This window comes from Capricornis sumatraensis, chromosome 22 (genome assembly GCF_032405125.1).
Source record: "Capricornis sumatraensis isolate serow.1 chromosome 22, serow.2, whole genome shotgun sequence".
NCBI classification, from domain to species: Eukaryota; Metazoa; Chordata; class Mammalia; order Artiodactyla; family Bovidae; genus Capricornis; species Capricornis sumatraensis.
In genome coordinates, this window is record NC_091090.1 from 28,423,678 (window position 1) to 28,437,802 (window position 14,125).

Consider the following 14,125-nt stretch of genomic DNA (forward strand, 5'->3'; position numbering starts at 1 on the left):
CTTACCTGACAATTTCAATCTTGATGTACCAAAAAGTTCTGTTTTATTTTGTACCCTTTGGAAAAATAACTAGATCCTTCCCAATCTTATCTTAGAAAAATTTATCTTAGCATCTACCTGATTTATTTCAAATGTATTTAAATGGAGGGTTTACATTCAGCAAGAGCGTACACAGCATATAAAACCGCAGTATTTCCTACATAGGAAAAAGACTAGGAATTTGATCCATGAGACAGTCATGTAAAACTAACTGAATTCAGTTAGATTATGACATATTTTTCACAAAATTCTTCTTTAGAAAAATTTTCTAGAAATCCAATTGGTTTTACATGTAACCAATCAAAATATAAAAATTATGAAGACTTGTGACAAAACTGAAAGACCAACATTAAAGTACTGGCATGAACAGGGACATAAAATACATATTTCCGTTGCCCAACTAACTAAAAGTAACTTTTGTGATCAGAACAATTGCGCCTCTGAGGCCTTTGCTGCTGCTGCTGCTGCTGCTGCTGCTGCTAAGTCGCTTCAGTTGTATCTGACTCTGTGTGACCCCATAGATGGCAGCCCACCAGGCTCCTCTGTCCCTGGGATTCTCCAGGCAAGAACCCTGGAGTGGGTTGCCATTTCCTTCTCTAAGGCCTTTATTTATCCCAAAATAAATGCTGGATAAGAGAAGTACTCTCTGTCCTGTTCACAGCCTGATCTGTGATACAGACATATAAAAGAACAGTTACCTTCTAGGACTCTAGTCTGGCTTGATAATAAAGCTAACATCCAATGTTGGACTTTAAGACAACTGCGAGGTTGACCCCACCATAGCAACAGAAAGCCTGCTTCCCAGGGAAAAGCCCAAGGGATAAGCAGGGAGAATTTGGGATACACGATCAAATCAGTTAGGTTCATTTATGGTTTCCTTTGTTCTGGAAAATGTGGAGATGTCTGATTAACATGTGTGGATGCTAAGTCACTTAAGTTGTGTCTGATTGCGACTCCATGGCCTGTAGCCCGCCAGGTTCCTCTGTCCATGGAATGCTCCAGGCAAGAATACTGGAGTGGGTTGCCATGCCCTCCTCCAGGGGATCTTCCCAACCCAGAGATGAATCAGCCTCTCTTCCTCTCCTGAACTGGCAGGGAGGTTCTTTACCACTAGCGCCACCTGGGATGCCCTGTGTGATCAATACAGAACCCTAAAATGAAGACAATTTCAAGTGCCTTGTGACAACCAGACTCACAACGACACTTCAAGTGGGCTGTCTTCTAAAGGAGACACCACTGCCACACCCACACACTCTGGGCTTCTCTTCCATCTGGAGTCTGGCACCGCCAGTCAGATTTCATTCTACTGCTTGTTTCAAGACATAATTTACAAACCCACGAATCTAGTGGGAAGAACGTCCAGCTCACAGATGTGAGAAGAGAGTATTTCTTTAGTGAATTTCAGGTCAGGTGCTCATAAAGTTAAAATTATATAGACTCTTCCTCATCTCCAGCCAAGTAGCAAAAGCAACAGTAATCTGACTGCAATGCTTTGTCTCCACAGAGTTTGATTTTGAATTTGGACCCTGATAAGCCATATGTAACATAAATCCCTTTAAATTAAAAAATGAGTCTAAATATTTTTTAAGCAAGTGCAAAGTCACAAAAGTGCTAAGCAGGCTCTGTGAAATGGTTAGCTGAGAATTCCGTTTGCCTTGCATCACTTAATTGTTTGAAGCTAGCTTCAAGATCTATGATCTATGACATCAATACAATGACCAATGAGGTCTAATCTCCGGCAAAATCAGGCACAATGCAGTACCGTTCCATCAGTTAACGGGTAGAGTCATTTTCCCTGAAAGGACATGCAAAGAAAAAGTTAAAAAAAAATGAATATCACGTGCTATAGTTTTAATTTAGACTGTCAGGAAGTGACAAGGGTAATCACAGGCTTTATACCATGGTCTGAGCTCTCCCTTATGGTCTTCCATAGGGACTTTTCACTTAATAAGCCACATCACCCTGAGAAGCATGGATTTTTATTTTCATTTTAAAGGTGAGGAAACCGTAGGTTAGAGACATTAAAGAACATGTTCGCGCTTCTCCAGCTTGTGGACGGTTAGGTTAGGGTCAAAATAGAGATGAAAAGGATCAAATGATCAGTGGCCAATGTCATAAAAACCAGCTTTCCTGAGAAGAAAATTAAAGTTCCCTCTATCTTTGCTCCTCAAGAATTTCATTCGGTGGGAAGTCAAACACAGGAACTGTTGGTAATATACAGAAATCTGCTTATCATCTGAAATCACAAACCAGATTCTTCCATATACCATGAAAACAAGGTAAACTGCCTAAGTGTCAGGAGCATAGGAAGGACATTTCTCCTTACTCTCCAGAGTTCAGGAAATGGCTTGACCATCAGGCACCTAGAGCTTGAAAGAGCACAGGCATAGCCACATAGTGATGAGCCAGAGAGGGGATTTCTTCATGTTTCCTGGCAAAGGTGACCTCGAGAATTAATGCAACAGGCAGACCCTGGATCCCAGCTCCCACCAGCAGCAAGTTAATGGCCCAGTACTCTTCCGTATGATATTTCCGTAGAGATAGCAGCAGAGAGGATTATCTTAGATAAATAAAGATGAATGCTCTTAGTTTTATTTAAAAAAAAAAAAAACTCTATACTCATCAAAGGTAGAATTGAAAAATGAAACAAGATATTTTCTTTGATTCCAGACATCTCCAGCATTCTGTAGGAACATTTTGGTGGTGCTTTCTGGTACTATCAAACCCTGAATTAATTTTCATTCTCTAGAAGGTTCGGGCAGCAGGTGGGGGAAAATTTTTTTTAAGAAGGAGGATAAGCATTGGTGTTACCAAGGCACCTTGGTTACCTTTAAGCTCTATAAGGGTAGAATTATACTGTTTTTGTTTATCACTTCATACTCAAATCATAGCACTGTCCCAGACTCATGCATAACATGCACTGGTTACGTGAAGAAGCAATTTAATCTAATGTGATGATATCATTCCAATTGTCACAGTAAAAACAGCCCATTAATATACTGTTGCACTTTTAATGACAGAAATCCTTTTGAGGCAGATGAGAAACTGATAATGTGTATAGCTGAAAAAATAAAAGTCAGGGGTCATTAATAGATCAATTGATTCTGGAATAAATTCCTCACAAAACTCTTCCATTTCTACACATAATGTAAATATTTATCACAATCCAATGTGAAATCAACCCTTAACTTTTTTTTTCTCATTGCTTTGAAGAATTGAACCCAGACTTAAGTTTGTGTATTAATTAAAAATGAGGTTTCACCTCAGTTTATGTCAAAACCATTGCACCAGAAAGTAGCTCTCACCTCGTCCTTCGGAGATTAATGCCACTAGGATTATTGTTTATTTTGATTAGAATGGATTTGTTATTAGAAACAATATTTTCTCTCATACCGATTGCATGCAACAACTCCCTTTGAGAGACAAAGTTAGTCACTGTCAGGAAGAGTTCCTGTTTTCCTGCCTTTTCACCTTGTGATCATGGTACACATTTTATTCTTGTCCACTTCCACTATCGTGTGTCTACATTCACTGTTTTCTAGCTGTTACTGCTGACAACTTCTTCCTCCGGTTTGGGCTGCTATTGTCCCTTGAAGCCTTTTTTCTTCTGGCTTCAGATTAAACTGGCTTTCTTCCTTCAGATGCAACTTCATGTCAGCCAGAACAATCAACAAAACACATCCAAAAGCTTGCTCTTACTGCAGCCTAATAGCTTGCTCGTGCTACCTGCCAATGTTCTTAAAAACACACCACACCCCCATGGCCATAAACCCACAGAAGCGTTTTCACTGATGGATGAAATGCTAAAACGTGGAAGCATCTTGAAAGCAAATGGTAATGAAACACTCTCCTGAACACTGAGAAGCTAGGGTGGAGAAAGCAAGCGAGCAGGCCAGGGATTGGAATCCATTATGTGGCCGAGGCTTCTGTCTGGTCGATTTAAGCAGATTGAAGCCGAGGCGGTCGCACAGAACCGCCTCAGGTGAGGACGCACAGTGTTCCTGTGGGGTTATCAAACCGGCCAGGCCTTGAAGGCAGAGCAAAGCCCTTCCACTGGGAAGTTCCTCCTAAGTGCTTGCGCGGCATCCGTGGGATTATCCCACCCCACTCACACATCATCTGGCTTTAAACTTCAGGCCCTCTGGCAAAGAAGAGAGAATCATTCTATTTGAGCCCTCCTCTTTCCCTATCCCGTTTCCTAGCAGCCGCTGGCTGAGTCCTGCCCTTCTCTGCCAAGCACCAGGCTGGATTAGCTGCAAGCCAATAGCTGGGGGTCAGGATTAAGAGGCCAGCGTGCACTTTAATACAAGCTGCCTATAATTAATGGCATTATTAATAGCTTGACTGAAAAATTCATTAAAAAATCCATTAAAAATAAATACCCTTTTACAAAAGGCATTGCCTTGGGTAAGAAAAACAGAAAAAAAGATAAAGGAAAATTGATTGGTGGCTTTCAGTTCACAGAAAGACAGACCATAGTTCAAACTGATTAAAATTGAACATTTTTAGATTAAGCACCCTTGCCAAAATATTCTCTGTAGTTACCCAATATGAAAATATGATGATGGTCCACATATTTGTATTTGTATGTATCAAGGATTGGGGTATATGACACATAGGTAGCTGCTTGAAATAACTTTCTTCAAGTGGGCATTCCCGACCTTCAGGTGTTGAAAGTCCCTCGATGCTGAGTAACTGTCCGATTAACTCAGAACCTTCAATCCAATGGATCTGTTCAGAGTTGGTTTATTTCCTGACATGTTTAGTGACATGACTGTTGTCCATGTTAGCACAGATCCATTTTTTTTTCTTTTCCTTTTTCCTCCCCCCGCCCCCCTGCATTCATACCACAGCTCTTCTCTGTATATCTGACTCTCTAATTTGGAATTGATCTTATTGGCTTTTGCCTCAGCCCAAGTAAACAGTGTTGATGGTGATCAGAATGTCTGTGGTTCGGATGTTTGCTCAGAGAAAAGGAGAGATGGAAAGGGAAAAGTCCAGTTGGGGAGTACGCCTCTCCCTGACATCCTCTATAAAGATTTGTTTGTGTTGATACTAAAGCTGATCTTTTGGGTCAACTTTGCTCTGGGTCTAATCTGCTCATTGGTGTGAGATGAACATTGTCTTCCAAAGGTCCAGGCGAGCATGCCCTCTCAGAAAAAGACCCCATTCATGAGCATATTTGCTTGAAGAGAGCTTTTATTCACTTCACCTGTTATGTTGGCCCTATAGAGCACACAGCCAAGTGGAGATTAGGCAATTATCTGGTTAATAGGATCAACAGAGACAAGAAGTTCATTCAATAGGCATTTCTGACTGCACACCACGCACAACTCAGCCCTCCCTGGGATGAGAGAAGCAGGATGAGGAGGAAGCATGCGGCTGCTTAGTAACACGATAAAGGAAATGAGACATAAACACAGCCAGCAACTGATGCGCAATTTACAAGCAAGGGCGGAATTGTATGGGATTCTGTGCATTAGAGTCGGGAATATAACAAGTTAAAAATTATAGGAAGTGGTTAAGCCAAGGTAAGTTTCTTGGAAAAAGGCAAATCACTGTCTATCTGTGTTCAGAGATCTCCAATTCACTACATTCAAACCTAATCATTTCCAACAGTACGTAAGTCTTTTGCTGCTTAAAATGGGCATTAAACTCCCTTTGTTGCTCCTGCACTAAGTTCCCACAGTTTTTGTTTTTGTTTTTTTTTTAACTGGAGATTATATTTAATTCCTGGAAATATTGAGAAACTTGTTTTGATCTGGGTTTCACAAAGTTATCCACAGATGTTCTGTGAAAATTCTGGCATTGTTTGTTTTTGGCTCTTACTTTCCTCTCTCTAATCACTACTTGGTACTTACAGAGGTCTTCAGAGTCATCAATGCAGTTTAACACATATTCACTGAGCAGTGAGCTTCTTGATAAAGATATTGATCTTAAAAAATGCCCTTGCTCTGTTGATTGCCACTTTTTTTGTTTGTTTAGCTACACAGAGTGGTGTGTGGGATCTTAGTTCCCCAACTCAGGATTGCACCCATGCCCCCCTCATTTGGAGCTCGAAGTCTTAACCACTGGACCACCAGGGCAGTACTGATTGCGATGGTTGTTGTAGTAAAATGTGGTCTGAATTAGCAAGGTGTTGAGTACTTCCAAATAGGGAGTGTTGGGGGGTGACCAGCATTTCTGTTCTCTTCCATTTTCTTTCCATAACTTAGACGCATGGAGAATTGTCCCTGAAGTACAACATTTGCAGTTTTGAGAGATCTGAATGAAGAAATGTGCTTCCCTGGTAGCTCAGCTGGTAAAGAATCCATCTGCAATGCAGGAGATCCTGGTTTGATTCCTGGGTCAGAAAGATCCCCTGGAGAAGGGACAGGCTTCTTGGGCTTCCCTGGTGGCTCAGATGGGAAAGAATCCACCTGCAATGCAGGAGACTTGGGTTCGATCCCTGGGATGGGAAGATGAATCCCCATGGACAGAGAAGCCTGGCAGGCTACAGTCCATGGGGTCACAAAGAGTCGGCATGACTGAGACTAAGCACAACACAGCACAGAATTTAAAAATGCATCCCTTGGGGTGAAACTCTTGCTCTTTACTCCTGGGAATCTTCAACTGGTAACTTTTCACCTCTATGTTTATATGAAAACCTACACCATAGGTTGAAATTTTAAAAATTACGGCAGTTGGCTATTTGTTTATGTACACCAAACATATTTAACTACTGTCTTTTTGAAATGTCTACCGATGAAATCAAATGATTGTTTTGAAACATGTTTGAGACAGGCTGTACTGAGCAATATAAACAGAAAGATAAGAAGGGAAGGGAGGGCCCAGGATGAGAGAATAATAAAGCAGAATGGAGGTGCAAGGCATGTGGGGGGATATCATTGTCTGGCCCCATCATTTAGCACCTGGCAGGCCCTTTATCAGGTTGATTCAGTTTTGGAAAGGAAGGTCTTGGCACTTAGGAAAATAAGTTCTTACAAAGGCTGCCATGATTATTAGTTTTATTTTTTCAAATTCTGTAATTACAGATGTCTGTATCTGCTAGTATGGCTACCAAATTTCAGACATTTGATGATCAACTTTTATTAAAGAGGAATTAAGTTATAGATGTAGGATGAAAGAAATGTACCTGAAGTGTGGGGGGAAAAGTAGCAAAGATTAGGAAATGAAAGAATTTTCAGTAACACAACCATCATATTCCCCCATATTCCCATGGTCAAACAAAGCTTAGTATGTGGAATTTAGACAGATCTTAGTTCAGGTTCTGGATCATCATTCATTCAGCATTCCTTAGAGCAGTATGAAGTCCTTGACGATGGAGTGTAAGAGTGATACTAATGATAAGAATTTCTCTAAAGTTGTTCATGTCTAGGTCATCGAATGGTAGCCAATACACTCAGAATTCTAAGCTGCATCTGATAATCAAATAGAAGACAATGTTGTTGGCCTGCTAAAAATCCAGACAAGTACTGAGAACCATTGTTTTAAGTCTTGTGTTGATGGAGTTGCTGTCATTCCAAAAGACTGTTTTCTGAAATTTGTATAATACATTGAATGAGTTCAAAGTCTGCTACTTCTAAAACCTGTTCAGTTTCACTTTAAAAAGCTGCCAAAAATGTTTTGTGCCCAAAAGTGGTAATTCTAATACTCTATAGTACAATATGTGGCATACTCTCACAGAATAATATGGGGAAATAGTTAAACCTCTTCCCCACAGAAAAGTATATTAGGGTGCAAATAAGTGAGAGTACCTTGTTAAGAATTTTCTGGAAATTTCTTTGTGACCAAATGCTGTTCGAAAATTCTTTGTAAAAAAAAAAAAAAAAAGCCCTGATACACGCACACAGGGACTTTGCCATGTTGACCACTGTATTCACAGTGGTTAGAATAGTGTTTGGCATAAAATGCCTGCTCTGTAGGTATTTACTGAGTATGTGAATAAGCATGCAGTGCAGGAGGACGCCATGGCTGGTAAACACTTCTCTGTGAACTGTCAGAGTGCCTCGCTAGTAAAAAGGCATTCAATTTCTTGATACAATGTATGAATGAGCTCTTGTTGTAGGCAAGATACATGATCTCCATGTGGTTTCTTAATCACCAAATCTGAATTCCGTATTAAAATACGGGAATGTGGAGGATGACACCACCAGTCTGACATGGAATGTGGGATTCCCAGAAGATAAAATGGCTCTTTGGTTGCACCATCCCATTAGAAAGCCTTTGATTCTCAGACAGTGAATCATATATCTTTCCATATTTGTCATCCCCTTCAAGGTTTACATGGGGCATGTGTTGAGGGATGGGTACCTTCAGGAGAAAGTACCAAGGTAACAACTTTTTCATGCAGGAACTACACATGCAGGGTACTGCCTACCTTGCACAAGGTTAGGGGTCTTTGTTAAGTCACTCCCCCAACCCCAACTACATTCCCCTATTTTCATTACTAGAATTCACATAGACTTGCTTTACTCTTTTCAATCTTTTTTTTTTTCATGTTCTGAAATATCATGTATGCAATTTGCTTTCTCCACACTGCTATTCTCAATCATTGATCTTTTGGTATGAATTGATATCAAATACTTAAATGAAAGATTTTAAAACTGGAAGGAGAAAAGAAAAGGTTGAGAGGGAGAGAGAAAGCATATGGACACAGGGAACCTGAGAGTGGCACCATCGAAAGGAGGGAAAATGCAGGATGGGGCAGTGAAAAGGCAAAACTCTGAGAATCAACACATCCCTTCCAGAAGAGGAAAGGAAGACACTGGTACACTGAAGAACTAACCCAGCTCCTCAAACTCCAGGCTTCCTTCAGTCTACAATTGAGTTTCTCTTTCTGGCACTCGAAATTATCCACGCAAATATCTCATTCCTTCTTCAGTTGCTTGTGCTGAAAATTTCAGATGCCCTTCTGATCATAGAGTCCTGGGCACTTCATGAAATCTCAACTTAAGGAGACCAGGCTGCAGGAAAGCAGAAGACTACCTGAGGCTGGAACTGCTTTCCCCTCTTGACTGTGTCCCCTCCAGGACAGAGTTCCTAAGGGACTGTTTACAACACTGTTCTTTCCCTCATGGACTTCCATCACCTTAGGCCAGAGCATCAAGTCAATCCTGGATAGCAGCCACACAGTCACATGGATCTGGGCAATCTCTAGTGCTGAGTAGGCTTGAAGTAACCAAACTTGCACTGGGAACCCAGAAAGCTAATAGAATAGAGATAACACTTGGCACCTTCCTAAGCCTTGGATTTAACAGGGGATATGTCCAAAAGAGATAAATAACAAATTAAAATAAAATGGTAGTATTTGGCAAGTACTAAATGAACAAAGCATACTCTACTCTAAGTATGATGAGATGAGAGGTAGTAGGTAGGAGTGAGTCTTGGAGGTTTTGGTTCTAGATCTGTGTTGTTTTGTTTTTTGATGAGTACATTTAAATTAATGCAATAAAAATACATTTCTCTGAGAGTTGGGAAAATATTGCATAATCCAAAAGAGAACATAGTTTGTTTCTATCCAAGGTAAAATGTATTTCAAGAAACTCTCAAGGAGCTATCCATATACCTCTGTAAGTTCAGAATTTGGTTATTTAAGATTTTGCTTAAAATCAGTAGGACAAAACTAGGACTGTGGCAGTGGTGGTGGTTTAGTTCTTAAGCTGTGTCTAACTCTTTTGAGACCCTGTGGACCATCACCCACAGGCTCCTCTGCCTATGAAGTTTTCCAGGCAAGAATGCTAGAGTGGGTTGTCATTTCCTTCTCCAGAGGATCTTCTCAATCCAGGATCAAGCCAATGTCTCCTGCATTGCAGGCAGATTCTTTACCACTGAGCCACCAGGGCTTCCCTAAATTAGGACTAGGATCTACAAACCTGTTTTCAGAATTCTGTTGCAACAAGATATGACAGGAAATCATATAGAAGTGGGAGAATCTGACTAGTGAACTTAAGGGCTAGTCAATCATGCCTTTTAAAAAAGGCAAAACTTTTATGGAAGTATAGTTGATCTACAATATTGTGTTAGATTTAGATACACAGCACAGTGATTCAGTTATACACTTTTTTTTCAGATTCTTTTCCATTTTCCACTATAGGTTTACACAAGATATTGAATATAGTTCTCTGCACCATACTGGAGATCAAACCAGTCAATCCTAAAAGAAATCAACCCTGAATATTTATTGGAAGGACTGATGCTAAAGCTGAAACTCCAGTATTTTGGTCATTTGATGTGAACAGCTGACTCATTGGAAAAGTCCCTGATGCTGGAACAGATTGAGGGCAGAAGGAAAAGAGGGCGTCAGAGGATGAGATGGCTGGATGGCATCACCAATGTAATGGACATGAGCTTGGGCAAACTTCAGGAGATGGTGGGCGACAGAGAGGCCTGCCATGTTGCAGCCCTTGGGGTCAGAAAGAGTTGGACATGACTGGGCGGTTCAACAACAACCACAACTATACAGTGAATCCTTGATGTTTATTTTACATATAGTGGTGTGTATCTGTTAATCTCATATTCCTACTTTACTTTTCGACCCCCTGCTTCCCATTAGTCAATCATGTCTTAATGCAGAGCTGGAAATGAAGAAGGATGGAAGACGATTTTAAAGGACTATGGAGCCTGATCTTTCCAATCATTGGTAAGGCACCAATATAAGATACCTTTGTGAATGAAAATAATTCAGTACTCATGTCATGGAAAGAAGCTTTTTTTTTTGGCACAAAAAATCAAGACATGTATTTTTTGAAAAATCTCGGTAGATAATCAGAAGACATATGCCCAGCGACTTGGCAAGAGCTCTAAGGAAACAAGAAAGAGCACCATCTCAATTTAAACATGCTGGGACAGGGGGAGGAGACGAAGAATGTTGACTTTCAAGGGAAACCAAGCCAGAAAACTTTAGAAATATAAAATAAACACTGGCTCGGAAGAAGCTGATCTGAAGGAAGAACATGATTTCTAGTCGTTTCAAAACTGGTCAGAAAGTTGCTTTTGGGGAATAGAGAGGGCTACTCTTCAGACTGTGTCTTTTCCAGCTGGTCCTCAGGAGATGGTCATAAGGCCCAGGATGTCAAAGCTGGCTCACAGATGTGCTCTATTTAGGCAGATAACTTCAGCTGCCCGCCTTCCTCTCTTTAATCAGCTCCACTCCTCTCTGCACTTGCCACACAGACACATCAGTCCTGATAGCATGTGCCCTGCTCTGTATGCAAAAGATATCCATGAGTATTAACTAAGTTTGCAAGAGGAATTAGGATCCGTAATAAATGCTTTAGCAAAGAGGCTTTGGGGAATAAAATTGTGTCTTCAGGCAAAATTCTCATAAACTAGACATCATCTTTGATTTACAGTTTATAGTATTTTCTTCACTGTATCCAATATCCCCAGCTTGAGGGCTCCTGCCCCATGTGGCATGATTGACTGCCCAAGGTGGGAGGGTGGTTCTGTGCACTGAAGTTAAGTCAATGAAATTAGAAATTCAGGAAAACATTAAACAAGCAAAACTTTAGATTTTTTAAACATTTGTTGTGGTGTTCTCGTTATTTTTTAGTAGCTACAAAAAAAAAAAAAAAAACACAAGAACTTTGTGTACTACTCCACTCAACTAGCAGGAAACCACTTCAAAAACTTGACTGCTATTTTAGAAAAGGTGACTCTACTATCTCTTTTAATATGAGGTACAAGGTGAAGACCATAATCGGGAAGGTGTGTTGTCATTACTTTTTACTGTAGATTCATTTACACAGAATTTTCAAACATGGAAACCAGAGGCCTTGAGTAAAGATGAGGATGGATCTTTCAGATCACTCAACTCTCCATCAGATTTTCAGAGTAAACAAATTAGAGAAGGAAATAAGGCATAGGTAAACAAACTTGATTTGACATCAGTTCTGCTCAAGGCACTCTAGTAAGGACATTGGCAAATTATGCAAACCAGGTAATACAATGGCAATGACCTAGGGTGAGAAACAAAAGGCCAACATCTTATAAATCTCCAAAAAAAGGGTAGCAATCATTAATTAGTAAACACATGCAGAGGACAAGAAACGAATCACAAGTGTGTGTTTAAAAAAATTTATCTTTACATATATATATATATATATATAAATATATACATATTTAACATACAAGACCATTGGAATAATTACCTTAAAGACATGAGAATATTCTATGGAACCATATAAGTGGATTTATAAATAGCTGAAAAACATATTGAGAGCTATCAATTTTGCAAATGATTGCATGGGTACATGTAATTTATAAGCTTCTTAGCACTCATTCATTAAAAGAGACAAATGGGTAGTCAAAAACATCTCTGAACATAGTTCACACTATATTTTACACTGATAATTGAGCAATTAATAAGCTAATGTGTCAGTTATGAGTAGGTTCCAAAAGAATGGTCTCCCTGGCTCCTATTCCACACTTTAAAAGTCATTTATAATTGGCTAGAAACCATGGGAAAGCACGTGACTATTTTCACAAAATGTTCTTGTGTATTTATATATATATATATATACACACACACATGTACACACACACATATAAAAGAAAAGGTAATAAATGTGATGAAAAATTATTCTGCAAAATTAAAGGTTCTTCCAAGAAACTAATAAATGACAGGAGATATCCTTGGGAACTTTGAGAACTGTGCTCCAAGAGCCTGAGTTAATTGAGACAGGCAGAATAAAATCGTCCCATAAGTAAACTATAGAAGACACCTACCCACCTCCCGGCCCCCGCCCACCAAAGGCTGAAAGAAAACTTTATGGTAGCTTTGCACCAGGTTTTGAAAGGACGTGTGTGACTTTAGTATATGTATTGTCTCCAGATTATCAGCTGTTTCTGGATTTGAGTTTTCTTATATCTTAAAATGGTTCATGAATTTCTGGGAAAACCTCTGTTCTCACAAAATCTAGGTCCTTCCATAAAGTAGATATACGGAGGTAGTTATGGCTGATTCCTGTTGTATGGCAAAGACAACATAACACTGTAGAGCAATTATTTATTTCAACCAAAGAGGAACAAGTATTCTTTATTTTAATAAAAACTTGATAATAGCAAGAAAAAACCCAACATATTCTGGGGCAAATCTGAGTAAATTAAATGTCTTTTAACACAAAATATGACACTAAGATTTCCAAAAATATGTGAGGGCCAAAACTAATCAATGTTCAACTCTTTGCAACCCCATGGACTATAGCCCGCTAGGCTCCTCTATCCATGGAATTATCCAGGCAAGAATACTGGAGTGGGTTGTCATCTCCTCCAGGAGATCTTCTTGACCTGGAGATCAAACCTGGGTCTCCTGCATTGCAGGCAGATTCACTGAGCAACCAAGGAAGCCCAAAACTAATCAAAGGGAGTAATAAAATCACAGAGGAAAAGAAGAAAAAAAAATTACTTTTTACATTCTATAGTAATGATTCAAATGGATGCTACTGTAATTGGTCCACTGATTCATTTTGGTGTGAAACTGGGATTGGGATATGCAAGAAACAGATATGTCAGTAACGAAGGTAAACCTTGCGGAATAGATAGGTTTCAAAATGAACACTTGGGCTTTAAGGCATATTTGGGCTTGAAGTACATCACAACCTTAGAAACAAATGCACATATTCATCTACTAGCCTGAGAGAAACTATCCCTCAGCAACTTATTTTCAAATCATTTCCTAACTCCATTGTTTTTAATGGGGAGGTTAAAAGAAGAGCAAGCAAATCTCGTTAGATCACACAGATGCATCAGACACCTCTGCTCTTAGTCTGGCGGTCTCCTTTTTAGTGGAAACTAGGAGAAATCTTGCTTCCTGCTGCATACGGAGGTGTGTGTGCATTCGCACTCAGTCATGTCCAACTCTTTGCAACCCCATGAACTGTAGTCCACCAGGCTTCTTGGTCCATGGGATTTTCCAGGCAAGAATACTGGAGCTGGTTAGGGCTACACAAATAGACCCTAAAACCCATGACCATGTGCCTGTAGAGGCCAAATTCTGTCTCTTCCTGTACATTTTATGATATAGCCAGCAGAATGAAGATCCAAGAATGAGGAGGATCATAATCACATCAAGAGGATATGTAGA